This window comes from Mustela nigripes, chromosome 1 (genome assembly GCF_022355385.1).
Source record: "Mustela nigripes isolate SB6536 chromosome 1, MUSNIG.SB6536, whole genome shotgun sequence".
NCBI classification, from domain to species: domain Eukaryota; kingdom Metazoa; phylum Chordata; class Mammalia; order Carnivora; family Mustelidae; genus Mustela; species Mustela nigripes.
The window spans coordinates 248,478,847-248,485,288 of NC_081557.1; the positions used below are offsets into that span (position 1 = coordinate 248,478,847).

At 38.4% G+C, this 6,442-nt stretch overlaps 1 pseudogene; it reads right to left on the reverse strand.

The window, feature by feature from the left end:
• Window positions 1-4,816: 4,816 nt before the first annotated feature.
• Window positions 4,817-5,865, reverse strand: LOC132015715 (bifunctional methylenetetrahydrofolate dehydrogenase/cyclohydrolase, mitochondrial-like; annotated as a pseudogene).
• Window positions 5,866-6,442: the final 577 nt, after the last annotated feature.

Below are 6,442 nucleotides of genomic sequence, written 5' to 3' on the forward strand. Positions count from 1 at the left end.
GAAATCTTATCTCTTGAGGAAGACATCTTCCATCCAAGGCTCAGGGTCGATGGCTTATAATAATGCCATATTGTTAGTAGGTGGAACTTTGCCAAGGGGATTTTCCCGACTTCTGACTTTATTCAGAGGCTTTAATACCAGTATTCTGTCAGAGTATTAGTATCTCAGACCCCAGTGATGTCATTATACCCACCTGATCTCAATATTCTGTTACTACTGTGTATTCCCTTCTCATTTCTGGGTCTCAGAATAACATTTCTTGCTTTGAATCTTTACTATTAATTTTAATTAAAAACTGTGTATGTTTCTTAATCTAGCATTTTTATGTTTTTGTGGTAATAGAAGGTGTTGGTTTCCTGTGTCAGTTTAGCTGAGCATTTTGATTAGAAGTTCCAATTTAACCTTCCTAAACCTCAGTTTCCTTATCTGTAGTACTGGAATAAAGATAGCGTCTATATCATAAGGTTGAGAAAATTAAATGAGATAATGGATGTAATATTTATTTACTGGACACATAGTAATTGCTCAGTGCACACTACTTTCATGTAAATCAGCTGCTGCCTTGCCTGCCAAATTCTAGATACTCAATAATTTATTGCTTTAATCTGTAATTATGGTTATTTGTATATATCCTCATTTCAGATCCATTCACAATTGGGAACCATATCAAGAATTTAAAAGTCCCAGCGAATAGTGCCAGAACTATTCAGATATCTCTATAATCTGCAAAACAGTTGTTTGGAGAGTCGACTCTCAAGTGGTCAGCTAACCTGACACATGCACTTTGACTAGGACAGTGGTTCTCAATTGTGTGTGATTTTGCTTCCAAAGATATGTGGCAATGTCTGGTTATATTTTTGATAAGTCATGACTTGTTGGGTGAGATCTTACTGGCATCCAGTAGAAACCATAGATACTGCTAAACATTCAATAATGAACAGGGCAGCTTTCTGCAACAAAAGATTACCTGGCCCAAAATTTCAGTAGTGAGATTAGATTAGATTGAGAAGCCCTGAATGAGATTATTACACCTCTTCATGTTTCAAAATGAGATTTTAAAAATTTTTTATTTAAATTCAATTTAGTTAACATACAGTGTTTTATTAATTTTAGGGGTAGTATTTTGTGACTTATCAGTTTCTTATAACACCCAGTGCTCATTCTATTGAGTGCCCTCCTTAATGCCCATCACCTGGTTACTCCTTCCCCCCACCCACTTCCTCTCTAACAGCCCTCAGTTTGTTTTCTAGAATTTACAGTCTCTTATGGTTTGTCTCCCTCTCTGTTTTTATCTTATTTTATATTTCCTTTCCTCCCCCTTTGCTCATCTGTTTTGTTTCTTAAATTGCACATATGAGTGAAATCATGTTATTTGTCTTTCTCTGACTTATTTTGATTAGCATAATACTCTCTAGTTCTATGCACATCATTGCAAATGGCAAGATTTCATTCTTTTGATGGCTGCATAGTATTCCATTATATATATAACAGATCTCTGTTTTTATCCTTTGGATAAATATCTAGTAGTGCAATTGTTGGGTCATAGGTATTTTTAGTTTTAAAATTTTGAGGAGCCTCCACACTGTTTTCCGGAGTGGTCGTATCACTTTGCCTTCCCACCAATAGTGTAGGAGGGTTAGGAGGGTTCCTCTTTCTCTGCATCCTTGCCAATGTCTGTTGTTTCCTGTGTTGTTAATTTTAGGCATTCTGACCAGTATCAGTTTATTTTTAAACTATTTACCTCCAACAAGTATTGTAACTTGTATTCTTCACTGAGTTAATAGTAGGATGTTGATTGTCAATTGGTGACCAAGATCTGATTTCAAGGGAATGTTTCATATAACCCAGGACTTCCTTGGCAATACAGGGTGAGGAGCAGTTACCAAATTCACATATCTGTGTAGCAAAGAACAAAAAGGAAAATATTAACAAAAACAACACAATAACAGTATTAGTGATGCAACAACAACAACTCACAGAGAGACACCTGGATGTACACATAAACACTAGCCACACGTACAAAAGGCAGTGGGTGAGTCTTCAGGGAAAATGCAAAATTAGCTAGGGTTGTATGTATTTATGTATTTTAAAGATTTATTTTTATTTATTTTGAGGGTTAGCAGAGAGATTCTTAAGCAGATTCTGTGCTGAATGCAGAACCTGATGCAGGGCTCCATCTCACAACCCTGAGATCACAACCTGAGCTGAAACCAAGAGTCAGATGCATAATCAACTGTGCCATCTAGGCGTCCCAGGATTTCTTTAGATCCTAGAGAAGATAACATCTAACATTCCTCCTGCTAAAATTTCTGGAGTTGTTACGAATATAAAATTGAACTCCTCCAGGATCTATCTATTTTTCTTACCTCTCTGAAGTCTCTTTGTTTTAAAATCTTTTCAGTGTATTTTAATTTTCTGTTTCTGTGTCCTTTTCCTTTTCTAGATGTTGTTGAGGGCAAGTATATTGCCTCGTTTATGTATATACAGCATCAAGCATGGAACTCAATATTTGGAAGACAATAAATGTATAAGTTTAAGAATGAATGAGTGAATGACTAAAACCAGTGCGTAGGTTTACCATCATATCTAGTGATATTTAGATCTATACACCCTGAGTAGCCAAAGCATTGGAGAATTCAGTGAGTAGCTATAAAGTGGAAGTGAAAAATGTAAGGACAAAGGGAAACCCAGCCTCAAATGACATGCCAGAACTGCGCAGGGCTGGAAAACAGCGTCAACAAACCAAAAAACTTGATTACAACAATCCAAGATGAAATTTGAACAAAGACGGAAGTAATTTGTGTTGTCTTGGAATCAGGCAAACATCACTAGTCTCTGCAAATAGCAATGGCAGTCCCAAAGCCAAGAACATACTTTGCTTGTGTGTATGTTGGTGGTGTCTCAAGTTTATGACTGTGCGAGCCAACCAGTTAGGCTTTTCTTGGGAGAGGTTAGCACAGCATCCAGCATATTATACTTTCCACAAATTAGACATATTCAAATAACAGCATCAAATCTCTAATGAACCAATCCTTTATTGCGTCTGCTTGTATTCTCGGTTTAGGAAAAGCTGTAACATCAACCCAGATCTAGAGAAATATACATCTTAGGTGAAAAGTTTATGTTTGAATAATTTTCAATCTTTTTCAATCCATAATTTCTAAAATCCTATTGTTTTGTGCTCTCTTTAATGACAACCATTTAATCTAGTTTCACTTAAGACGCTGCCACATCTTCATCTGGGAATCCTTTCCTCATTTTATAGATTGAGGAAACTGAGTCTTTGAAAGATGAAGCAATTTGCCCAAATAGTAAATGGTAGAGCCGGTAGTCCAAAGCCAGGACTTTTTGGTTCAGTGTCTTGATCTTATCTCCTCATGACCAATTTATAGCACATTTTCAGCCCTTTGACAAAGTATGGGCACTTTGCATTTTCCATTTTTAGTTATTCACCATAAAATATATTTGGATGTAAAAATCTGTTTTAAATTAGTTATTTAGAAATTTCTTCATGCCATACAACACTGTACTAGGTATTGCATAATGTGAAAGAAAATGGTATCTTTCTTTTAAAAAAAAAAATTATTTATTTATTTATTTATTTATTTGACAGATAGAGATCATAAGTAGGCAGAGAAGCAGATAGAGAGGAGGAAACAGGCTCCCTGCTGAGCAGAGAGCCCGATGCGGGGCTCGATCCCAGGACCCTGGGATCATGACCCATGCTGAAGGCAGAAGCTTTAACCCACTGAGCCACCCAGCCACCCCTGAAAATGGTATCTTTCTTATGAAATAGTTTTATTCCTTTCATAGTTTTATTCCTTTCATATATATTAAATATATATATAAATATATTTCATTTGATAATCAAAGCTTCCCTTAAAAATCTTTCATTTTAAAATTTCAAGTAAGAGCTAGATATCTTCTTGCAACAGATTCAAACAACACAGAAACCTCAAAACCCTTCCCCATCTTTAGGTTCATCTCCAGATGTAGCCAGCTGAGCTAGTCATTATCTGGAGTCCTCAGCAGTAAGTGTGCCTTCCTTTACTCTGTGATGCTGCGGCTGGGGCAGCTGGGACTGTGCCTCTGCCAGTGACATTTCCCAGACTGCTTTACCAGATGGCTTCCTGGAAGGTTTTTATCAATGGGGTGTGGGAAGAGGGAGAAGGCACTTCTCAGTTTTTTCCCATTTCATTCAGGATTAGTCCCAACAGTGGTAATTTGCCCCAGTCTCCATGTTCTTTTGGCAGTTCCAGAACCAGCCTCAAGTACAGATGAAACAGATGGGATCCTTGCAAATGTCTGAACTCACTCCTCCAGGCCCCTCCTTTATGAATCTGGATTCTTATAACCTCATCTCCCTTTTGTTGCCCAGGCCTAGGATATGGTAGCTCTTTCCTGCAGTTATTACTTCTGGGTTTCCTTTAGTGTTTCCTCTGCATTCTCTTAGCCTTCTAACTCCTGTGTTAAATAACTCTGGTGTTTGTAATGTAATAAATTAGTTTTCTGTTTTGCTGACTGGACTCAGAAAAATATACCACTATGGTAAGATTGATCTATATCCCTACAGATGTTTTTCTTTTCACTTTGATTCTCAGTTTAATGTTTTATTACTTTTATTAGTGATTATTTTCATCAAAAAGAATGTGAAGGGTGATAGTATAAAGAGGTAGTAGTGAGTACAAACCTAGCTATGACAGAGAGGAGAGTACTACCACTGACAGATGTAGGCTTTTAGAAGAAAATCTACTGGCCTGTTCTGCCTCTTGAACTTACTTGGAGAGCTGTTCATGACAGACAGAAGGTACAATAGTTAGTTAGTTGCTACTCCACACTCCTTACGCTCCAATACTTCCCGCTCTTCAAGCTTCAGTGCCTTTTTTGCTGCGGTACTTATTTTTCATTAGCACTGCCACTGCCATGGGACCTACACCCCCAGGGACTGGAGAGATGTCACCAGCCTTCTTTCTGCCTCTTTCAAAATCCACATCTCCAACCAACTTGGTTTAGCAGTTATCGGATCTTGAACTCTATTCCCACATGGACGACTGCTGCTCCCTCCTTGATCATATCTGCTGTGATCAGATCTGTACTGTCTGCAGCAGAGACCACAATGTCTGCAAAAGAATTGTGTGTTTCTTTAGTTGCTCTTCGGGAGTATGTATCAATGAGATATTATAAGAGTGGCATCACCTCTAGGGCATTCATGTTCCCCATCTGTGTGTAGTAGCATTGCAACGGGCATTCCAACATTTTTTGACTTCCCAGCCACAACCACATTCTTCCGTAGGGTTGGAGTGCTAGTTCATTTAATTATTTTCCAGACACTCCGTGGGGTAGCCGATAATATGGAATACTGGTCCAAACACATTTGCCCTACATGAATTACATGAAAGCCACCAACATCCTTGTCTGGAGAAACAGCATTGCAGATCTTTCTCTCCTCACTGTGCTCTGGAAGAGGCAGCTGAACAAGGAGGCCAACTGCATTACCATCATTATTTAGATTATTGATTAAATTCAACAGTTCTTCCTCAGAAATTGAAGCTGGTTTCACAATTGTCTCACTGTAAATTCCCACTTCTGCAGCTGCCTTGGTTTTGTAGAGGACATAGGAGTGACCTACAGGCTTCTCATCAACCAGAACCACACTCCGGTGTGGTTGCTTGTCACCTGATGCCACACATTCTTCCACCTCCTGCTGCATTTCCTGCTTGATCTGCCAGGCAAGTTTCCTTCCAAAAGTGACAACAGCTTCATTTTCAACTACCAAGAGGTGGAAGGGGTGATGGCAGATGGGCAGTTCTGTGTGGTCCAGAGCACCTGGGTGGCCAATATGGGCACGAGGGAAGCAGCAGCCATCACCCACGCTGATGTCCGTGTCAGGCTAAATATATAATTTTACTCATGTTGTTAATCTGTTAACTACCCGAAGCACGCTGAACATTTCGCTGGTATCTATGCCTATAGTTTATTTTAACTTTCCGTGTTGAGATGCTTTATGTAAACATTATAAATTTAAAATAGTTTTGACATCAGCACTCTTTTTACAGTTTCAACCTTACATTTATAGCATGCGTGAGTTTATATGCTGAGACTAATGGGTCCTATTTCAAACATTAAAAAATTTTACTTTAGCTTTATCAGTAGGGCATTGCCTAGTAGGTTCTTAAATGTTGACTAATGGCTCGGTGAGAGTAGCTTCGGATGTGGGAGGTTCAGAGTATTGTGTTAAAGGGCAGTTGCTGAGATCAAGGCTAACCAATGTAGCTTCTGGAGTGTTTATATCATCCATATCCTATAAAGCTGGTTTTGGAGAAGTGAAACATTAGACATTTTAATCAATATTTCTTAGAGTAAATCTCTGAAGAGATGACAGCAAACGAGAACCCATCTTCTGGCCAAAGTGAAAGGAAAGTGAATCATTTTTTTCAAAGTA